Here is a 22,516-nt window from a genome sequence, read left to right on the forward strand (position 1 = left end):
GGGCGGCGGGGGCAGAACGGAGGCAGAGAGAGAGGTCGGCGGCTCTCGCGCATCGCTGCCACCCGGCTGCCCGCGCCCACCGCTGCCTTCGGGCTTTTCGGGGGGACGGTGCGCGTCCCCGGGGGTTCCTCCGCCGATGGTCGGGGAAGGGAAACTTTGCCGTCCGGGCGGGGGGCGCGGGGCCTCGGGGGGCGGCGGGCGGAGCGGCGGGCGGGGGAGGCACCGCTCCCGCCCCGTCGCGCACCACCCTCGCAGGTGCGCGGGGCGGCGGCGAGGAGCCCCCGGCGGGGCTGGCGCGATAGCCGGGCGGCGGGGACGCGGGGCGGGGGCGGTGTGCCGTGCCGAGCCGAGCCGTGCGGAGCCGCGGGGCGGGTTTCCCTGCGGCGGGGCGGGCTGGGGCTGCGCGGTGGCGAAGCGCGAGAAGATGGCGCCGCTGCAGTGCAGCAGAGGGGCGCCGTCATGCGAACGGCGGACGGCCCGGCCGTGGGCGGCATCGCCCTCTTCTTCTCCTGCCCCGCTGCCCAGTGCTGCCAGGGCAGCATCGGCCCGGCGGCATCCTCCGCTGAGGTCCCGGTGGGGCGGGGGCGGGTGGGCTCCTCTTGTCCCCCCAGGGCTGAGCGCAGAGGGCAGCCGGTGCCGCCTGGTGAAGGTGTGCGGGGAGCCCTCTGCTCCCAGCCTCTTCTGCCCCACGAAGCCCGCGGGACTGGCACCCGGCGCTCAGCCGGGACCCAGAGCCCGGAGCTCGGCTCGCTGCCGGGCGGAGAGCCGCGGGACCCGGTTATTCCTGGGGGCCTGCCCGTCCCTGTGCCCGATGCTGGTCTTCCAGACACGGGCTGGGAAACGCTGAGCAGGGTTGTGAAGAGGCTCAGGGCTTTATGGCTTCCAGTTATAAAACTCGTTTGGGTGTTAGCTTGATGCAACCGTTTGTTGCCTGAAAGTAATAGAAGGAAATCTCTGCCTTGGGTGCTTAGATGGAGCCAAATAAAGGAAAATAAAATTGGAACAGTGCTTCAGGTAGCAGTGCCCGTCGCTGTGTGGTCCATTGGATCTCTCTGTCCCTAGCCTTAGAAGTGTGTGGATATATATATCCATATATATGTATATATGGAAAAAGGTATAAAGTTGGAGGCACTGTATAAGCACTTACAAGAAGGAGGGCTTGGGTTTTGCATCAAAACCATTCTGAGGAGAGCCTGCATTCATCTGCAGCCCCATCCTTTCCGTGATGCCTGCTGGAGTAGCATCCAGAATTTTCAGAGACGTTCTTTGCCTTGAAGTAGTTGTTTAAATGGACAGCAATGTTTGTGCAGAAGCTTTCCATCTTGTTCTGGCAATTCATAACAGTGTTTGTGGCTTTGCAGTTTTCCCTTTTTTTTCCTGTTTGGTGGTGGGTTAGTTTCTAACGTCTGGTAATCTTGTGATTAATCTTGGTTCTTTGTATCTTGATACACTGAAGGTTGATGATTTGAACAAGCGGCTGCTTTTATAATATTTAAATATTTTGTAACAGGAATTGCATGCACACATTTACCGCACTTGCGTTGTCTTTGTGTGCTAAAGTGTGAAATTTTTGTTTGAATTAGATTTGAGACCTCATCTCCAGACTCAACCGTTTCTCCTGCCATTTTAACAAACACATTTTGGAAAGCAGCAGAAGAACCTATCTCTGTTTTCAGAGGGAGTGTGGTAGAAGGAGAAGGGAAAACAAGAACAAAATTAAAAGCCTTGCAATATTACACACAAGAAATTCCATTCTTAAATTACAGGTAGATTAATATTCTGCATCTCTGAAGGAAATACACCATAGCGAAGCTACAGCGATGTCGCAGTTGCTTAGCATGCTACTTGCAGCCAAGTGAATCATACTTGGAGGGGGTAGGAAGCCACTGGGCAATTGTTACCATTTAATGTCATCCTATGTGTTGTCTGATTTCAGTAGGTAAATGCAGTAGACTGTAGCTGTGTATTTGAGTGAACAATCTCAGTTTGGCATGTTGAGATTTCTTCTAATTAGCACACAATTGGGGTGTCGATTTGTCGTGCCTAGTACTGCTGTAGATCCATGTTTATAAACGGGACTCTCGTGCCAGCAAACTGAAATGGAATTACTAAGGCATTGATAGCATACAAGCAGGCCCTCAGGAAGTAAGCTCACAAGAAGCATATTGCCTGGCAGCTTTTTTGTAAAACTGTCTAATGCTGTGATTTCTAAGCTTTTATTTTTTTGTCTCTTTTTAAATGGAAGCTCCAAGTACTCGTTTCTAAATTGTTCAGTTTTAAGTAGATCTTTGAAAATGACTTCCTGTAACATGGGCAGTAAAGGAAGCTTTTCTTTTGCCTCCATTACAGAATTTGAGTTCTTTCTTCTGCTTCTGTTCTTGATCCTTCTCTGGGAAATGTTTTTTTTTTTTTTGTTAAGAGATCCCCTTTGAACTTCCTCCTTAAAATTCTGCAATGGCAGGGCAGGCATTATGGATTCTGGTGCATTGGCAGCCAAATGGATAAATTAAAGGAGGGAAGAAGGGAGCTTCTCCCTCACTGCCCTCCTTGTCTTTTAGGTTAATGAGCAACAATTTCTAGACTTTTGTTCTCTTTAGATGTGTTTTCTGAAGGGAAAAGTCATCAGCTGCCGTACTTCTCACAGAGCATGTATGAAGGTGACAAGATTGTGAAGATTGTGAGATTTTTTTTTTTTTTTTCTTCTCCTCTCCCCCTCCACCATTAGCTATTTATGGGACAAGTGTGGGTGACCTTTCTTAACTGCTTTAATGAAGCAGTATTCTGATTTGTAGGGGAAACCAGTGGGAAGTGGAAGTCAACTTCATGATGGCTTTTCTCTTGGCTTGTGTTTAAAAACTGTTGGGGACAAATAGTTTATATGTTTTGCAAAGAAAAGGTACAAAGATTCCTTCTAATTGTCCATCCTTTTAAAATACAAAGCTTGGCAATGTACTTTCAGAGCATAAATATTTCATTTAGCTGTTTGATGAACTGGCAGGTGTTTTTCTCGACAGAGTCATTTCTTAGTGGCTCAGTAAAATAATTAACGCGAGCTGTTGAGTATGGAGAATTGTTCAAGAAATTAGTTGATAGGATCACAGGATTTCTCAGGATGACTCTGGTTCAACTTCCAAAAAAGGGCCAGTTCTGGACACTCAGCCAGGCTACCTGGGGCTTTCTCCAGGCAGGTCTGAAGATAGAGCTCCAGAGGCAGAGCCTAGGGAACCCTGATGAGTCCATGGTAAGGTTGGCTCATCTCTGGATTGAGGTGTGCCTCTAGACTGTTGTGTATTTATTTTTTTTTTTAAGGCATTATCTCTAGGCTTAACTTACATACTTGATCCTCAAAACTTATGATGCTGCACTTTAAAAAAGTCTGTCATAACTAGTAGTTGGGTAAAAAAAATGTTTGGTTAAAAGTCTGCTTGTTCATGTAAATGTACACGCTTGCATCATATGTACATGTGCACATTAAAATCACCTAATACGTCAATGTAATATACACAAACGTGTTAAAGATCTCTTATATGTTAGCATATTTCATGTATGACATTAACATTGTTGTGTGTGTATGTATGTGTATGTACATCGCATTTTTGTGTTGGCTGTATTCGGACAATCTAGGCAATGAAGAAACAATTATTGGCTGCTACTGGTAAGCATATAATAGGGTTTGTGTATGATAATATGTTCATTGAAGTTGTTAGGTGATCTATCTAGTATGGGTTTAACACATAAGTCAAGGGCTGTGCGTTATTGGATTTAAACTCAGGGGATTTTGGAAAATCCTGTGGTGTAAGAAGATTAAAAGTAAAGCGAATTGAAAAAGTACCGAATGACTTTCTGTAAGCTTGGTTAACTGTTAGAACATGTTCTTGTGGTTAGAGTTCACAATGATCATTGACAGGCTGAGCGTTGCCAAGAGCAGTGTTGATAACAGGCGTGAGCCTGGGCTACTTCTAAGAAGGGACTGTCAAAAGAAGACGAAGTACTGCTCTAGATTTATTTTTAAAACAGAATGCAGTCAGTTTGAGGAGCCTTTGCTCTCGGAACTTGTTCTGGAAACTGCCCTTCTTGCCTGACTTTCCTTCAGAAGTATCGTACAATTGAGGCACACTTTCTATCCCTTTCAATGATGTAGGGCCAGCTGAGAGTACAAACCAGTAATGCCTGGTGCATAACTTTGAGATATCAGCTCTGAATAGGTCATATATGTCCCATTGACTGTTTTGGGAATTAGTTGTGAAGCTTAAGTATTTGTTTTTATGAATTAAAAAAAAAAAAAAAAAAAGCCTTCAAAAAGCTACTTTGTTTCTTTAATGTTGTGATCTAAAGATGCATTGAAGTTCTGAAAATATCTACCACTTCATGTGAGAAATTAATCCTACAGAAAATAAGTCAAATGGGAATAATGGCCCGCATTCACAGGGACCAGATGGGATAGCAGCCAGTTGGGGTGTGTGTGTACGTAAGTGTTTAGCTCGCAGTGTAACAGCACTGTAAGCACTGTGGTTTCCTCAGCTGTGAAGTAGGACTTCTGGCTTGCTGTGTTTCTCCCTTGTCCATGCAGAAAGTTCAGGAGAACCCAGTCTTCTCTTGAGGACTTCATATTAAAGGGAAGTGTAGACTGCGCTTGTTTAAGAGGTTTCCCAAGGGAAGCCAACGTTCTAGTCAACTGCTCACCGATTGTGAGACAGCCAAGCTTTAAATGTAGGAGCATGTGAGCCAGTGCACTTTGTGGTTTGTAATCCACTTGGCCTTTTCAGGCTGGAGTTAAACTCTGCTGTATGGCTGGCAGAGGACCTAGTTCAGGAGCTGGCTGCTTCAAGCTGCTTATTTTGCTTCCACCAGTGGTTTCTGCTTTCTAAAGTCAGCCCATTCAGCTCTCACTGACGACTCCCTGCTGGTTTCATGACCCTGTGCTGTGCTGAAACAAACAAGCTGTGTGTTTTTTTTGGTATGTCTCTTTTTCTGGCAGATGCTTCTGAGACCTGAGTTAGAAAATGGCCACAAGCAGTTGAACTGGCCCAACCAAAAGAGCAGGCAGATGCTCTGGGAGAAGAGCCCCAGCCTCTGAAACCACATTTTCTGAAGTTGATGGAGCAGTGTTAATTAAGGTGTTGGTCTCTTTGCCTCCCTCTGGTGACCTGTGGCAGGACATGAGCAGTCTTTTCGCACTTGACTTCTCTTTGGTTCCTGATTGTTAAAAGTTAATGTCAAGTCATTGTGAAAGGCAAAAGCTCCTAGGAGCTGCATTCAGGGATGGATAGTTCCATTCAGTTCCTACTGACCCATTTTGAGCTAATCTAGATAGGAATTCCTTGTTCACCCTTCTCTGGTTTATCCTTCCCCAGAGTAGAGCTTATCTATTCAACCACAGCAGATAGCATGTGACAGGAATGGGGCAAAACTGGTTGTACTAGCTCGTAAAAGCATTTCAAAATTGCTCCCTTTGAGAGCATGCCATTCTTTAGATCCAGTATGACAGTTACTATTTTTTATGTAATTTCTTTTAGGATTTCATAGAACACAGTGCACATCTAACAGGAGCTTAAGTGAGCAATACACTGTATTTTGTTTTGGAAACTATGTGAAGTTTAGACTTTGATTTCTTTGGAGCTATGAAACAGGGACTTATATATACACAATTCAGGTTTAGGTAATACAGTTACTTGGTCTTAAAATGGGTTGTCTTTATTTTTCTTATGGTGAAGATGAGAATTGTCTCCTCACCCATCTCTAAGATTTAGAAATAGTATTCATTTGACGCAGATGACATAATAGAGATGTAGGGGCAGAACTTGGAAGTTACTTCCAGTCTCCTTGACATGCCATTACATCGTCTCTGTGCCTGCAGCAAACATTGTCAGCATGTCTTAAAGATTGCTCATTTTGAAGCTTTAACCCTGTAAATTGAGGCCCTGCAAAATGCTCTGTCTTTTCATCCATTTTTTTCATACACAGCAATATAACTGAGACAATTGACTTATTCTTGTTATGGTTAGTTGTGTAAACTTATTTGTCACTGGAGTTTTAAACTGGTTTGGAATATGGATTACTGAGCTAATAGAGTAGTTCACTTTTCCTCATCAAGGGTCAGGCTGCGTGTAAGGAAAAGGTTCATTACCAGAGATCATAGAATCACCAAGGTTGGAAAAGACTTAAAAGATCATCCAGTCCAACTGTTCACCTATTACTAATAGCTCTCACTGTGCAATAGCTCCCATGTCCCTCAACACAACAACCAGCCTTTCCTTGAACACCCCCAGGCTCGGTGACTCCACCACCTCCCTGGGCAGTCCATTCCAGTGCCTGACCACCCTTTCTGAAAAGTAATACTTCCTCATGTCCAGCCTGAATCTCCTCTGCCGTAGCTTGAAGCCATTCCCTCTGGTCCTATCACTAATGACACGAGAGAAGAGGCCAGGCACTGGAACAAGCTCCCCAGGGCAGTGGTCATAATACCAAGCCTGCTGCTGTTCAGAAGGCGTTTGGCCAATGTCAGATGTAGGGTTTGAATTTTGGGTCGTTCTAGAGTTTGACTTGGTGATCCTTGAGAGTCCCTTCCAACTTGAGATATTCTGTGATTATCCAAAAGGTAGCTTGAAAAACAGTTTGTTCCCTGTGTCCTGTCTTAAAATACAGGTAATGGAATTCTGATGTTCCTTCTTGATAAAGTTTTGATACTATTCATGTTCTAAGCTTCTCATATGCTTGATTCTTGGCTTCGATTTTTTTTTTATCATGATAAAAGCTTATTTTTATACACATACAGCACCTATATATTTATTTACACTGGGAAGGACGGTTATTATTTAGGGGAATTTAAACTGAATAAAAGGAAATGTCTTTTTATAGTATTTAGCAGCCATTTACTTTTAAACGGTGTTCAGCATTTTGGTAATTTTATTTTCTTACAAGCTTTGTAAATTTAAATACAATAATTGATTAATTGTAGTTGACGAGTAGTTACAGTATGGGAATTAGTGATTCATTTTTTTTGTTATGCATAGTGTTAGTAAGCATCTAGGCTTGCAGAATATGTGGTAAGCTGTGGGGTACTTTTGAAACTTATTTGATATTTTTCTGCAGCTCTGCTGTGTGTGCTTTTTCTGTCTTCTGGCCAATTCTCTTAACTAGGTGATGGAATAAAACTGCTTCTAATGACATGACTTTCATCATTCTAATTCCATTGCTGTTTACTTTCACCAGTTCTACCTTCAGTTCTATTAAGTCTTGGAAGAATAGTACTGATCTGAAGTTGTTTCACAGAATTTTAAAACTGAGGATGTTGAAGTTCTTAAGCTGTTCTTTCAATGTTGGTATAGCTTCTACAACTTAACTGTGAGCAACTTGCAGGTGAGGACTTGTCTATAATCTTGACATCCAAGAGAACGTGACTAATCATGAAAATGACACTGCGTTGTGGAGAAAGCAAACAATAAAAACCCCAAACCCTCAGAGTTCATTATTTGAATTTTATTTGGGATATTGAAAACTTAAGTTGCAAAAACTAAAATGTCAAAGAGCAAGTGAGGGACCCAGAGTATCCATATGAGATAGAGAGAGTTGAGGGGAACCTCTGGAGTACATTTTGCCTGGACAAGGAAAAGCTGTTTAACTTCTGTTAAGATTTTTCATTTCTTTTTATTTCTTACAATGGCAGTACTTTTTTTTTCCTCTGCTAACCTGAACATTGAAAAGCCAGTTTCCCATCTTTGATGTGTAAGGTATTCTTGGTCACAACAACTTGGAGCTGTTGAGGTGAAGTGTTTCATCTTCCTGTCATGCCTGTGTGGATCCACGTGAAGATGACATCTCTTTTAAAACCAGCACAAAGATTTGTTTATTTGGGTTGTAACCTTGCTTCAATGCATGGCCAGCAGGAGGTGTTGGCAAGGTCAGGAGGCAGCTGCTGATCTGGGCCTGCATGGCACCCTGCGCAGAGCCACAGGCTCACTGAGGCCGGTGGGTGTTGTTAAAGCCCTGTGATGGTTAGGGTCCTTAGAGCAGAGGATCTAAAGTCTTTCTGAAGGCGTTCAGAAGAAAATCCTGGGTACAGCTGAGCTTTGAGAGAAAGTCTCTGATAAGCAGCAGGGTGAAATTAAAGTGTTTCACTTTAAAATAAGTCTAAACTGTTTCTAAAGAGAGAGGATTTGTGCAACAACTCTAGATAGGCATTAGTACTGTAGTTATACACGAAATTACCAAGTTCCTGCTTGAATTTAACAAAACTTGCATGGGCAGCAGATGGAAATGCTGAAAATCAACACCCAGACCCTGAAAATCCAGGCTGCCCTGTGTGGTGTGGTCTCCTAGGTGGAAGGTTAGGAGCAGGGCTTTGCCACGAGGGACAGTGGGGACTCAGCTGCATGGAGAACTTGAATGAGTATAGCATGGATTTGAGTTGACCTTGTGGGAGCGTCAATTGAGAGCTTGGGGCTTCTGAGCCCAACCCTAAAGAGAGCCCATCTTCTCCATGGAAGGGCTGACAAAGTGGGGTTTGGTTTAGATGCTAGCAGTTCTGAGGGATGGAAGCTACTTCATTTACTTGTTTAAACTTTAGCTCTGGAGGTAAAACCAAAAGAGAAAGATAACCTGTAATTTATTAGAAGAAAGATTGAATAGTGCCTTAATTGCCTCCACAAAGAGGAAATAGCAGGAAAAGAAAGCCTGTCAGCTAGTGCTGTCTGGAAGGCATTCAAATAGGAAATCATGGACATGTTTTTAATAGTACTGACTTGTGGTGAGCTGAGAAAGGAAATGCGTTTTTTGCCTCCAGACTGGTGGCAAAGTAAGAGTAAAGACTGAGTGACTGATTTTTCCAAAGGGGTAAATACAGGATGTTGGGCTGCATCATGGCAAGCAGAAGTGCAGTAACCAGTGAGGCACAGGAGATGAGAGCAGGCCTCTATGTGGTGGGATTTAAATTCTGTGTTCACTTGAAGATCCCACTAACTTGAAATGCGCAAATGCACCCTTGGGGAATATGGCAGTGTCCTGTTGTGGAACGCTTTTTGGCTTGCAGGCACCAGCATTGATTGCAGATAACTGCGTAAGTTATTTGCTTGTTGATTTTAGGGGATGAGCTTTGGTGTTACCAAAGTGCAGGTACAGCTGAGTGCTACTTATATATATATATATATATTTAAACCTGTTGAGCCCACCATTTCCTGAGGGAAACTGCATAGCATGGTTTGGATTTCAGAGGTGTTTGTGCTAATATTTACAAATCTCCTTGAGAAAAAACTTAGAAGTGTCTGCTCATAGTGTTAAATTATGATTTTAAAAAAGTGATATGTTGAGCTTTCTCAGTTCTTTAAACAGTTGTTACTGGTCCTGCTGAAGCAAGAGATGCTAGAGTAGAACTAAACACAAGCAAACTGGATTTCTCTGGTGCTTTTGCCACACCTGCTGACAGTGCAAAACAGGTTTGGAATTGGATCTCTTCATTCTGTGTGTTCCGATTGCCTCCATAACTTCACTAAGCGAGTTTTAAAGAAAAAAGGAAACAAACTGTGGGCAGTTTCCTGGGGTTGTGAATGACTGTGTTGGCTGAAAAGTACTTACACATTTTACAGGATTCTTGACTTTTAAGTGTCTGTTGCTGCAAAAGATAAAAATCTTGGGAGGATTATCATTAAATAGTGTATCTTGAGTGATATGTCCCGAATATTTAAAAAAAAACTGAGAGTGATGCAAAAGGCTGCAAGAAGTTTTTGAACTGGATTGCAGGCTCTGTGTGTCTATAAAATACTGCTTTTTGATCACAGGGGATAGCTTGGTTAACAGAAATACTTAAAACTGGAGAAATGTGGCTGGCACATCAGAAATTTCTAAGTTAAATTTTAGTATTGTGCACTTCCCTCTGGGATCTGAGAGATTTGGGACATCTTTAGAAGTGAAAATTCTTTGTACTGGACAGTCAGTTCTCGTTAGAGTTGTCCTTGAGTCAGTACTATCTTTGTCAGATCTTTTTAGGTATACATCTGCTTGTCTTGGTCTAACTACCTGATTTCTTGTTTGAGTAGAAACAGCACGGTACAAGGTTCAACAAAAAAACCCTTCCATATTCCTTCTCCAGCATCTTACTTGGCTAAACATACAGCGTCAATGGCTTTCTAATGGAAAGGCTGTTCTTAATCATGTCAGCAGCCAAATAAATAGGTGGTCTGTCTGAAGATGGTCTGCAAAGGAAGAAAAAAGGCAGAGTTGTTAGGCTGCTTTGTGATGTGTGCTATAAAAAACCATAGTAGGTGGCTTTCCCAGGGTGATGGGGAGAAGTGGTGGATGGTATTGGTGAGCTAGTGAATTGTCTGTGAGAATCAAGAAGAAGAGCAGAGAGGGAAGGCCTTACAAATACTATTTAATCTTTGTGAGGGGTGGGGAGGCGTGGTAACTCTTCCTAGTTAAAATACCTCTAGATTTTTACCTAATGCGTACCTTGTAGGCTTAGCCTTCCATCTGCTTTGTTTGAATTTACAGTATATGTTGGAAATTACCAATTGTGCTTGCTAAACCAGATGGTAAAGAAATTCAGAAGTTATGTTCTTTGGAGTCAAAAGGAGTAGAAAAGAATATTTCTATCCACCTGTTCCTGTGGTTTCAATTGCATGTCGTAAAAAGCACATAAAATTTCCTTGGGGAAGTGCCACTGCAGTATCAGTCCCACTTGGTCAAATCTCTTACGGTACCTAAATTGGTATAGCGTTGAGAATGCCTAAGGTTTTGTATTCAGTGGGATGCATTTCCTTTGCCTTTCTTCTTGTGCTTTAAATGAGGAAACTGACCTAAAGCAGGAGTGGCATGCAGTGCCTGCCCTGTTAGGTTTTAGCTCTTCTGAGTCTGTATGAGGATCTTTGCTGGGCATGGTCATTACTTTTTTCTTAGGTAAGTGTTACTTAGTTAAGGTTTCGTATTTTGGCAACACCTTTAGGTCTTTCAAAGAGAGCTCACCTATGTAATCGGTCAATCTAAGTATCAAGAATAGTGGAAAAACATAGAAATGAAATAGATGAGCACCTACAGGGTTTCATCTTTGCTAACAGATTTTTATACACCATGCTAGTGATTTGTTTTAGTCTGCTTACAAACTTTTCTCTCTCTCTTTTCTGTTTAAAAAAGTGTTTCTGGTGCCCAAAATAGTAAATGTGCTTTGCTGTCTTTTTCTTTTCAGTCTTAACCAACGCCATGTGCCGTACGTAGATTTGACTGTGTGCAATGCTTAGATTTGTTTTAAGCATGCTAACCTGATTCCCTTGTAAGCAGTAATAAAGGGCAAGTGATGTGTGAACTGGCAATGGAAAAGTGAATTGCATGAGTTTCAGTATAGCTTTTTTTTTTTAATAGAATACAGTGGTTTTATTTTCAAAGGTAGCACTCTGATTATGAATTTCTGTTGGCAGAACAGAGTAACTAATGCAATTGTACAGCTTGCATTGTTTTGATTAGGTGTTCAAAATGCTTATAAGAATTGCTGGGTCACCAGACTTGCAACAGGGATTATAATTATTATTATTTTTGAGAAATTGCTTGCTTTAGAGCTTACAGCAGAAGTATTGGAAAATATAAGGTGGCTTTTTTTTTTTAGATGTAGCTAAAAATGCAGTATTAATGGAGGAGAGTTTGTCATATGAAATAAGAGTGCTTCATCTCAGTGAGTTCTCAATCTTCGGTAAATTTTTAATTTTGTAACTGATTTCCATGCTAATGTAAGGAAATTTCATTATTTCATGAGAAAAAAGCCAGGTTTTTTTTTTTTTTTTTTTTTTTTTTTTTTAATGTATGAATAGATACTGCATGTGTTATTTAGGCAGGTCTTTACAAATCAGTTCCCCTCTCTGTGGGTTGTTAGATGCATGTACATAAATCCTTAATGCCTTCCCCACATTGAGATGTTTAGGAGCTTACATTACCTGTAGATATCATTCTGAGTTGGATCATGGGTTTGGTTGCCTGAAAGCGTTTGAAATATGCAGCCTGGCTGTACTTGAAAGTACTCATGTAACAAATACTTGGTTAATGTTGGGTTAGCTGACACACCCATGGCTCAGAGTGGTTTTCTGTCTCTTCCCAGTTCTTAATGATGGGAGGATATGGGGAAGATGCTTTAAAAATACATGCTTTTCTTGCTCTAATTACCACTAGGAAAGGTGGTGCTTAGTATGCTCCTGTGCTGACAGTGATACTGGGAAGTCTTTCCAGCTTGGACTTGATCTTCTTGGAGTGCCCTGTGTGTGCTGTCATACCTGCTTGGTCTTTGCCTCCCTTCTTTGGCCCTCATCTGCAAAGATGTGGTGGATGACGTTTGTGCTATCTTGCTTTGAGTCTTGGTTTGTGACAGCATGTGAGCATACTTGACATGGCTTGTTGTTTTCCATTCTCTGGATGTGGACGTGTGCAGTTCCCACACAGGTTATTTTCCTGAGGTGTCAGGAGGAAATAATTTTCTTTTGGTGAAGCTTGGCTCTCAGGATGTTCTCTTGAGGTAGGGGTGACTAGTACTGGCTGGTAGTCGTCTGGCAAAGTGCTACCTGCCCAGGGAGTAGGTTTGGCAAAGCGCTGTCCTGCTTTTAGTCACATCTTTTCCTCAGCTTTGCCTGTGTCATTAGAAAGGAAGGTATTCCTGATGGTTCTTAGCAATTTATGAGCGAGAGATTTTTTTTTCCCCCTAGTTCATACTACACATCTGTCCATACTACAAAGCAGTGGCTGTCAATTTGCCAAGTTTGTAGACTATTTCTAATAATCTGTTTCTTGTTGACACTGGTGGCTTCCTGCTGCATCTGTGTTGGCATTTAAGTTTGTCACATTGGTGCATGAGGTACCTACCGAGTGACAGTGCAGGGCTTGGTGCAGTGCTGTGGGCTTAGATCTGTGGCATGGAGCCCTCAGCTTTGCTCTCTGGGTTGTCCCATATCCTCTAGCTGCTTGCTAACACAGTGATAGCCAAGGGGATGGCAGGGCTGACTAGGTCTTGCAGCTGCTTCGCTAGAGGCCCGCAGTTAGACTAAGGTAACACAGTGAACTGTGGTCATAAATGTGAGCATCAAACTACTTTGAAAAGCACTTTCCTTGTGACTGGTGAACAAGGGATTTCCAACTCTTATGATTCCTAGCACTACTTGTCCAAAAAAGGCACTGGAGCTGCCACGCATGGCCAGGTGTTGAGGTTATGCCCCATGTCCAGCTGCTTCTGTTAGGGCTCAAAGGGAAGGAGGTGGGTGGAGGGAGAGGGGGAGGGATGGTGTTAAACAGATGTTTACAAAAAGGGAAATCATGAAAGCCATTGCATTTATACCTCTCCTCTTTTTGTAGGCACTTTTCTCCACTTTTTTGGAAGTGGTACTTAGCCATTTGGGAGAGACTGCTTAAAGCAATCCCTGCTGTAGGTGAAGTCTGAAATGGCAGGGCACGCTGCTGTGGTTGCTGTGTTTGTGTGGTGGTGCCTATGCACACACGTGTGCGTACTAAAGTTAAGCAATGCTAATGATGGCTAGCTCCAGAGTTCTCATATGAGGAAAGAATCAGGTAGGCAGTGCTCATTAGGATCTCTGAATTTGTGTTTGCTTACTAGAGTGGAAAATAAGTCTGGGGTTATCTTTGACAACGCCTCTCATGTTTCCCCCCCAGTTAATAAATAGTACATTGCCTCTTCTCCTGCAAAGTCATTGTTTACATTCATCCTGCTAATATTCTGGAGTTTACTTTTAGACTAATAAAATCTGTTCAAAGATGGAGTGCAGCAGCTTAGTCAATACTGTGTGAGAAGCTTTGTTAACTCTGTGGCATTGAGAGAAATCACAGGAAGACAGTGTGCATGTCTACAGTTGAATGTTTCAGTTCTCAAAAGGAAACCTAATAAATGAGAACACCCCTGGAAAATCTGTTTGTTAGGATTTTTTTAGCAGTCTAATTTGAAACTATTTGAGTTGCAACTTACCTGTTCTTCTGTTGCTATTAAGATAAAACTAACCATATACTATCCGTTGCAGATTCCCAGTAGTCTTTTTTTTAAATGTTTTATTCATTATTATTTAAATTTAGAAGAAATACAGCTGTTGTAATCTAATTTCAAAACCTTTTTTTAATGATCAATTACTTAGGACCCTAAGCATTTTGTAGCAAGACATAAAATTTTACACTCTACAGCCTTGAAATGAGATTTGAACAGAACCATGGTGTCCTATGGCAACTGCTATAGGTATTTTGCAACACGATGCTTGGAAATGCAAAAGGTAAACAAGCGTAAAAGCCGTGGTCAGTCATCGTCTGGGCAGTAGTCCCAGTGTGATATTTCAGGGGTAGATGCATGTTTGTTTATTTATTTATAAAAGTCATCTGGAGAGCTTCAATTTTTAGTCTCGTCCTGGGAATAAGGTACAAATGCACACTGTGTGAGGGCTGTACCCTTTAAATAAAGGATATTTCTGTTAATTATGTACTGGGTGTGCCGATGTCAGATGCTTTAAAGCAGTCAAGTTAAATGTGTACATGTTACAGATCTGGTCTTGCAGGTGGAATAAATGAGTGGGTGTACCTAAAGGATATTCTGCATTGACTATACATGCTGTGTTTTGAAACGGAGTGCACTTGCAGACATGGAATGCATGCAGTGTGCACACATCTCTTCTCACCAGCGGTTTTCAGCGTGCCTTGCTCAGTCCCGGTTCCTGCTGGAGGAGGCGTTCTGTCCTACCTGCAACTACAGATAAATGGGGCTGCCAGCGGTGCTGCCAGCTGGGCTCTGCTGCATGTCAGGGCCTTAAGCAAGGAGAGAGTGTTGGAGCTGTAGGAGTATGAAGAGGAACAGCTGGATATGGCAGCTCACACTGAGTGGCAGGTTTCCTCCTGCAGGAAGAAAGTGATGTTTTCAGAAGTGTATTACATCTTAGCGGGTACAATAACATTGCCACAGAAGCATATCTTTTACTCGTGGTTTTAAGGTGGAGTTGCAGTTTGTTCTGCGTGTAGGTTGGCAGTGGAGGGGAAGCGCATGGAAGTGACTGACAAAATGCGAATGTCAAGTCTCCAGTTCTTTTCATAGATGAAATGCTGAATCTTCTGTCCATCTTGGAGGGAGATGTGTCAAGTTTTTAAGCTGCGCTACTGGTTTTAGTCAAAACATTCCCTAAAGGGTGATTTTTGGTTTCTGGAAATTAATGGGAACAGAAATTCTTCTAACCGTTACGTTGGTGTGTTATGAATAGAATGAAGTTAGTAAGGTTCGATATTGATAGATGGTGATGTATTATTATAGGAATGAAGGGACAAGTGAGATCTTATTGCAGTAGTTATGAGCAGTATATATATAATGGTTCTTGCCACTATCCATCTTGCCCTGTTGATTTGAAATGTAGTCTGAGGTTGGTTGTGCTTATAGGTACAGAAAAAAAACAGAACTGAGATTGGATGGCATAAAAGTAGTGCTTTATTCTATTTAGTCAGACTCCCAAATCTAAATATAGTCATCACTCCGACATGAGCACACTTCCTATTTATATTTGGTTTCAGACTTTCTGCATCACACAGGAGTGTCTGTTTGTGTCTTGAGCACTTACAATTTATTGAGGCTGTTGTTCTGCATTTTATGGTGATACCAAGTGAGGCAGATGGCCTCGGTCCTGCATTCCAGTGTGCCTGATTAGGTGTTTCCAGCCTGCTCAGCATGCATGCATTTCTTCACAGTGCTCTGCTGTTCACAACATGCAGAGTGATGCATCCAAGCCAGCCAGGGTAGCGTTCATTGCAGGCAGCCGGTTTGGGGCACATGAAATAAATAAGCAAGTCATCTTTAAAGACTGGCAAGGATCCTGTCAGCTTGGAGCCATCCTTTTCAGCTCTCCTGCTAAGTCTTTCTGACATGGGGGGGAGGGGCTGCCCTTTGCACAAAGCCAAGGGAGCACTGGTGCGTGTGAGATTGTACTGTATTTGGGCTTGAGAGCTCTTGGGCCCCCTCGGGTGTGGTCCTTCAGCAAGAAGAAAAACTCAGAGTGGTTGAAGTACTGGCAGGCAATGTGCTGGCAGCCCAGTGGGTCTGGTGTTGCCCTCGGAGATGTCCATCTGTGTGGAACAAAACTTGATTGGAGAAGTGAGCCTGACCTGTATTGAGGATGCCGAGAGGCTTAGGTCTCCATTTGCTCTGCACCATTGTTTGAAGGGATGGGGCTGCAGCCTGTTCTCTTGTTGCCCTGCAGTCTGTGGGCTAATTTGATAGATTTATTAAATTTTCTACACATGTATTTCCTCTTCCATAGCTATGCAAGCACAGAGTCTGCTAATCTAGGCTGTGTTGAGCATTCAGAGAACCTGAGTATGTTTGCTGAAACGCATCAAAACCTTGGATGGTGACACTGCGCCCAAAGTGTTTTGGCAGTAGTGATGTGTGAATGGAAATCCCAGTGCTGGGTGGGATGCCCTGAGGCTGGTGGGGCAGCTAGCAGGGAGTACTGCAGTGAAAAGATGTGGAGATGGATCTGTTCACCTTCCCACGGCCATGGGTTTGCTTCAATTTTGAGGTTCCTATTTATTCCAAAGTTGTGGTTTTACTGTGCTACACAGGTCTTTGTTTCTACCTGCTTTTGCTCTCATCCTGGCTGAAAGTGGATGTTAATTAGTCCGCTGTTGCCTGTCACTTGTGCAGACGGGCTGCTCTGCACAGGCTCTCATGGTGCTGTGGCTGTGCTGCTAGCAGCTCAGGTGCGGGAGCTCACAGGTGCCTGGATCAATGCGGCCTTTGTAAGCAGATAGTGTCACCGTGTGATCCTCTTGCACTTGTGTCCTGGAGATGGCTGCAAGCATTGATGCCTGCCTGACTGCAGACAGGTCTGTTGTCTGCTTTTTGCAATTGGCTGGTTGATAAGCTGAATGTGGAATTGGAAGATACAGTTATTTATCTGTAGGGGAAAAAAAAAAAAAAAAAAAAACCAAAAAAAACCCCAACCAAACAAAAACCAACTGCTGATGATGCCAGTGTATGTGTGCTTGGGTTACAGTTCTGTAGTTGCTTGGAATTGGCTGCTGCAGCATTTCAGAGGCTGATGCTGAAGGAGTGGCCTCCCTTGTTTGCACAGCCAAACTGCTTCAGCATCCTGATGTAGGCTGCCTGGTGGCCAGTGCTGTTCCTCAATGCAAAAAGTGAAGAATAGAAACACTACAGAGTTCTGTCTTAGGTAATTCCAAGGTCTGTGAGCAGCCTGATGCTTCATGGCTGACATGGGAGGCTGGGCACTGCCCCAAGTGTCCTGCAGCTGTTCTGTGTGAGGAGATGGGTGGAGTGGTGTCCCTGCATCTTACATGGGGCTGTGTAGCACCACATCTCAAGTTCTGCTTTATAAAATTTTTAAAATAACACACCTTGTGTACGTTCTGACTTTCGTCCTTGACAAAATGGCAGGAGGTCTGTACTTCCCAGAAGATTTGGCTGAGGTGTTGTAGGATCACAGAATCATTGAAGTCGGAAAAGACTTCTGAGATCATTTCATCCAATGGTCCACTTACCGCCAATGTTGCTCACTAAATCCTGTCCCTGATTACCACATCTACATGGTTCTTGAATGCCTCCAGGGATGGTGACCCCTTCCCTACGCCAAGCTGGTGGATAGGTATCTCAGGCAACATATGCACTGTGAGGAATAATGCTGCCTTTGATTCTTCAACTTTGTTATTATTAAAAGTAACTAACTTTCATATGTTACCTGTTTCCCTCCTCATCCTTGTCACTGAATGTTTTGAACAAAACCTTTTCTGTAGCTGTTCTTTAGAAGTATTTTCCTTAAAACTTTTAAAGAGGATTTAATTAATAGCCATTTCAAACTAGATTTGGTTTTGTAGCCTCGAAGAGTTTGCAAAAAGCTCTCAGTTTAGGAAGGAAATTATTTTGGTTAGTTATATTAAGGTCAGATTTGATAGATGAATTAATATGGAGAAATGTCAGCATTGATGACAATACTATGTTCCTTTCCAATCTCTTAATTCTGAAAATTGATTTAAAGGAATAAGACAAATAAATAAAACTGGGAAACAAACACTTTCTGCAGTGAGGTTCAATTGCTGTTACAGAAACTGGCTCTTGGTGGTCTACTTCATTCTACTTCTTGCATTTATTTTATTTCCCTAAAGCCTGATAAACACTTAATCTGGTGCTGGCTTTGTGGTTGTTCTGCTTGGGTGTGCTGCTTCATAACAAAAGCTTTCCAGAGTTGAATACAGTATTATAGAACAAATAGTTGTAAATAATTTTGATAATCTCTAGCCTTTATTTTTTTTTTTTTTTTTCCAGCTTTTTAAGAGACAACAGAAAGTTTGAAGGTAAGGCAGGAGGGAAGGGGGAGGAAATAAAAAGGGAAGTTCTATATAGGGAAGGAGAGCATGGTGGCTCATGGTTTCAAGCATTCAGTGCTGAGGAAGGAAATGGCATTCCAAGTTGAGATGTGAGCAGAAGCTGGGAGGTATCTGTTGCATGCTTAATGCTGCAGTGCTGTCTTTAGTTCAGTAATATTACGTTACTTAACAGGTTATTTGTAGCTGCTTGCGTCCCAGTTCTGAAGTCCCTTCAGAGCCTTTTTCACCTCTTCCTTATCGCGTTTTCTTTCTGAGCAGAGCCTGAATCTGTGGCTTCTCAATGGACCTATTGTTGTAGACAGTATTTTTGTTACAGTTGTTCCCTTTCTGTTGAAGGTAAGAGAAGAAACGGTCCATTATGTAGAATGGCTCCATTTTTGATCCATTATAAACTTTCCTTAGTGAAGAGAGTGGAAAGATTTCTCATGTTTCATTTACCCATGTGCATTTTTTTTTTTAATATGATAATATAGTAAACAATTAGTATGTGCAAGTTCAGAGTTAAAAAGTCAGATGTCTAATGGTGGTCTGTTCTGAGAGTAAATACTTGTTTTATTTATACTGTGCCAGAGACTTAGGAGTCCCAGAAGGCTGAATGGGAGCTGGGGTGATGAATGCTTCACTGCTGTAGATTGTTTGAGTAGAATACAGAACAAGAGAACAAGTTCTTTGGCAGTGGTCTGAAAAAGCCATTTGGTAAACAACTGATTTGAGGCGTGTGATTTTTATAGTCGTTTGCTGTACAGTAAAAACAAATTTCGTATCTCCAAATCTGGGTTTATGGAAATAGTTTTGTAAGATTTTCAAACTCTCTAGTTAAGCTTTCTATCTTCAGTGGTGTCATTTGAGTGAGGGGATGCCGACATTGTACAAATCACAGCGGGTTTAAGGTGGTGATTATTTTTAACAAGCTTGTCACATTAATACAAAAAGCAAAGAAATGAAAAATTGCTGGCATGCATTGTTTGAAGTCTGAGAATTTTTATCTACTATTTCTACATGTCCTTTAAAAAAAATTAATTGACGTTAATGTTGTCTTCCAGTCTACATTTGTACAGATAAGTGTTATCATAGAATCATAAAGTCCTTAGAGATGGAAAGGGGACCTGTGAAGGCCATCTAGTCTAACTCCCCTGCAGTGAACAGGGACATCACAGCTAGATCAGGTTGCCCAGGGCGTGATCCAGCCTTGCCTTCAAAGTCTCCAGCGTAAATGACATCTCTGTTCCATTCCAGTGCTTCACCACCCTCACTTTAAAAGATTTTTTTTCCTTATATCCAACCTAAATCTACCCTCTCTGAGCCTAAAGCATTCTAGACAAAATACACGCTGCACTTATATGCACGTTCATAGAAGGTTGCAAGCCTCTTCCTTGACACATAGGCAGGATCTTGAAATGGAGCCTGCAGCTCATTTGATAGAAGAGGAATGCCTATAAAAGTTATTTGTCTCATTTGCATTTGTACTATACTTTGTATGTCCATTTTTGTGAAATTTCAAGTGTTATGTTGGAGAATTGGACTGTAAGTACTGCAAGATGCCTCCAGAGAACCAATGCAGCAATGGGTTGCTTCTGGCCTGTTCTTTTTGTTTTTAACATACTGAGATACGTACTGTATGTATCAGCATACAGCTGGCATTCTTCTGTGTAACCTGACTTCAGGACAGTGATCTCAAATTGCTGTTTGTCTGAAAGGTAAAGTTCACAGAGGAGCAACTGTAATGTAAACTGTTCAAACAGGGATGGTGTTTCAGTGAACTTGCTGCTGCTGTTCCATATTTGTTAACTAAGTTCTGACTTCAGGATCAGAATGTGAATTACAGCTGATGATGTTTAACAAGTATGTAAAAGCTATATCCTTGTCTCTGTAGATAATACAGAGAAGGAAGTGCTTTACCTAATGTCTTCTGTTCAAAAACCAGCAGTGGGATGTAAAAACAAAGAGAACCACTCTGCAGCAATAATCTAAGGAGGAAAAAAAAAAAAAAAGCATTGCAAACCCATCAGTTTCTCTTGTTTTCCTGTTTAGTCTAGGAAAGAGTACAATATCCCAACAGTCTCTCTCCTTTGTAAACTAGATCTGACAGGATAAGCTGGGCCCAGTGCAGCTGCAAGGATAGCCAAGCAGCTTTAGTGGGCACACAGTGGGTTTGTGGGATCCCCCCCAAGCCCCTCGTCACAGCTGCCTCCAAGAACCTCTCCAGATTGCTATTCCTGTGGCTTGTTACTTTGTGCTGCAAGCCCTAGTGCAGGAAATCAAGCAGTTTATAGTGCTTCCATTGTTGCTATCTGTATAATCATACACATACTCTGTATGATCGTTGAAATGGATCTATGGTGTCTGTTTATTCAGGCTAATTGCCTTTGACAGACTTTAATAAGAAGATAGTTTTGAATCAAGAATGGGTAGGTGTGTTGGGCAACTTGTATCTTAGCAATAAGAAAGCTGTCTGAGCTAGAATGTAATATATGTGTGAGGAAAAAAGGTTTTTCAAGCAGGCTGAAAAGATCTTGTGACATGACTATCCTGTAACTTTCTAAACGTCAGTGAAATGGTGCAAAATGCCCTTCTTTTTTTCCAAAAGCTTGACATTTAAAACAAACCTACATTTAATTTATTCTTCTCCATAGTATAGGAAGAAAGGTATGTTGTAGACTCTATGGGTGAATGTATTCTGAAGTTTGCCAAGAAGATGAAAGGCATGTGTATGAAATCCAATTCAGAATGAATGTGTAAGGACATAACCTTGTGAATACAGTAACTCACACTTAGCTTTTCTGATTAGAAAGTGAGAAATTGGTTTAGATAAGTTATCATAGTAGTTTGCAAGTGGAAATCAATAGAGTAGGCAGGTGTTTTCTTAAAGTGTTAAGATGGTGAGGGGAAGAAAATTTACCAATACTTAATAGGACTTTTCTGAAATATTCACTGAAGGTCAAGGATTGGAAAGGACCTTAAAAGATCATCTAGCCCAGTTCCCCTGCTGGAGCAGGAACACTCAGATCAGGTCACACAGAAACTTTTGATGGCTTTTGATGTCTCTAAAGGAGGAGACCCCACAACCTCTTTGAGCAAGCCTGTTCCAGTGCTCTATTACCCTTACTGAAGTCCTTTCTCATATATATGTGGAACCTCCTGTATTCCAGCTTGCACCTATTGTCCCTTATCCTATCATTGGATGTCACTGAGAAGAGCCTGGCTCCATCCTCCTGACACACACCCTTTAGATATTTATAAACATTAATGAGGTCACTTCTCAGTCTTCAGCTCCCTCAGCCTTTCCTCATAAGGGAGATGCTCCACTCCCTTAATCGTCTGTGGGGCTCTGTGCTGGACTCTTTCATGCAGTTCCCTGTCCTAATATTAGTAGTCCTTAACTGTTGTCACACTGTCTCTTCTCTTAAGGTTACTTTGTTTGTTTAGATTTGATACTTATTTTTTGTCTGTATGTAACAAGAGTATTATCTGAAACTAAGTATGTGTAGTTCTGAATATATGTTTGGTTTCCTTGAAACTATTTCATCTCTCAATATAATTGTAACAGGGAAGGTTTTTTTTTTTTTTTTAAAGAAAAAGTTGGTGTGGGCAACTTGCTTGCTGTTTTGTTAGCAGAGGAAGGAACCACACAGTATATACTTGCTTTCTGGGGTCAGCCAGGAAAAAGGGTAACGCCACTGCCTCAACAGAATGAAATAATGTACCAACCAGATCATTGGTTGGAATGAGCAAGTTTAAGGGACCTCCTATTTCATATTCAAAGTAACGTGATTGTGAAAGACTTGCTAATTCAAAGCTATACCATCAATAAAGGTGCATTAATACATTTAGCTTGCTTAAGCTTAGGTTGAGTGCAAGCAGGAGAGCTGCTGTGCCTTCTTATGAGTGTTGCCAGGGCTTCTTTAGCCAACCACTATGCTGCTTCGGTGCTGCTGTAAGATGAACCCTCTTGATGTCTTAGTGAAGCCTTGCCTGCCCTCCTGAATCTATGGGAGAGAATTAGAAGGAACGTGGGACAGCTGTAGGAAAGCTTCTCATCTTCTCTTGCTGTGAGCTTCTGGTTGGTTACCAGCTGGAAGCAGAATGATCCCAAACACACAGAATCAGAGAAGGGCCTGAGTTGGAAGGGACCTCAAGGATCATGAGTCTCCAACCTCCCTGCTACAGGCAGGAC

At 42.2% G+C, this 22,516-nt stretch overlaps 1 protein-coding gene across 1 annotated transcript in view; it reads left to right on the top strand.

Annotated features, from left to right (window-relative positions):
* Positions 1–22,516, top strand: part of LOC122177487 (amyloid beta precursor protein) — a 201,524-nt gene that overhangs the window by 347 nt on the left and 178,661 nt on the right. The window lies entirely within an intron of this gene.

Source organism: Lagopus leucura, unplaced genomic scaffold (genome assembly GCF_019238085.1).
Source record: "Lagopus leucura isolate 7727_CA_CO unplaced genomic scaffold, USGS_WTPT01 Super-Scaffold_100001, whole genome shotgun sequence".
In the NCBI taxonomy this organism is placed as follows: domain Eukaryota; kingdom Metazoa; phylum Chordata; class Aves; order Galliformes; family Phasianidae; genus Lagopus; species Lagopus leucura.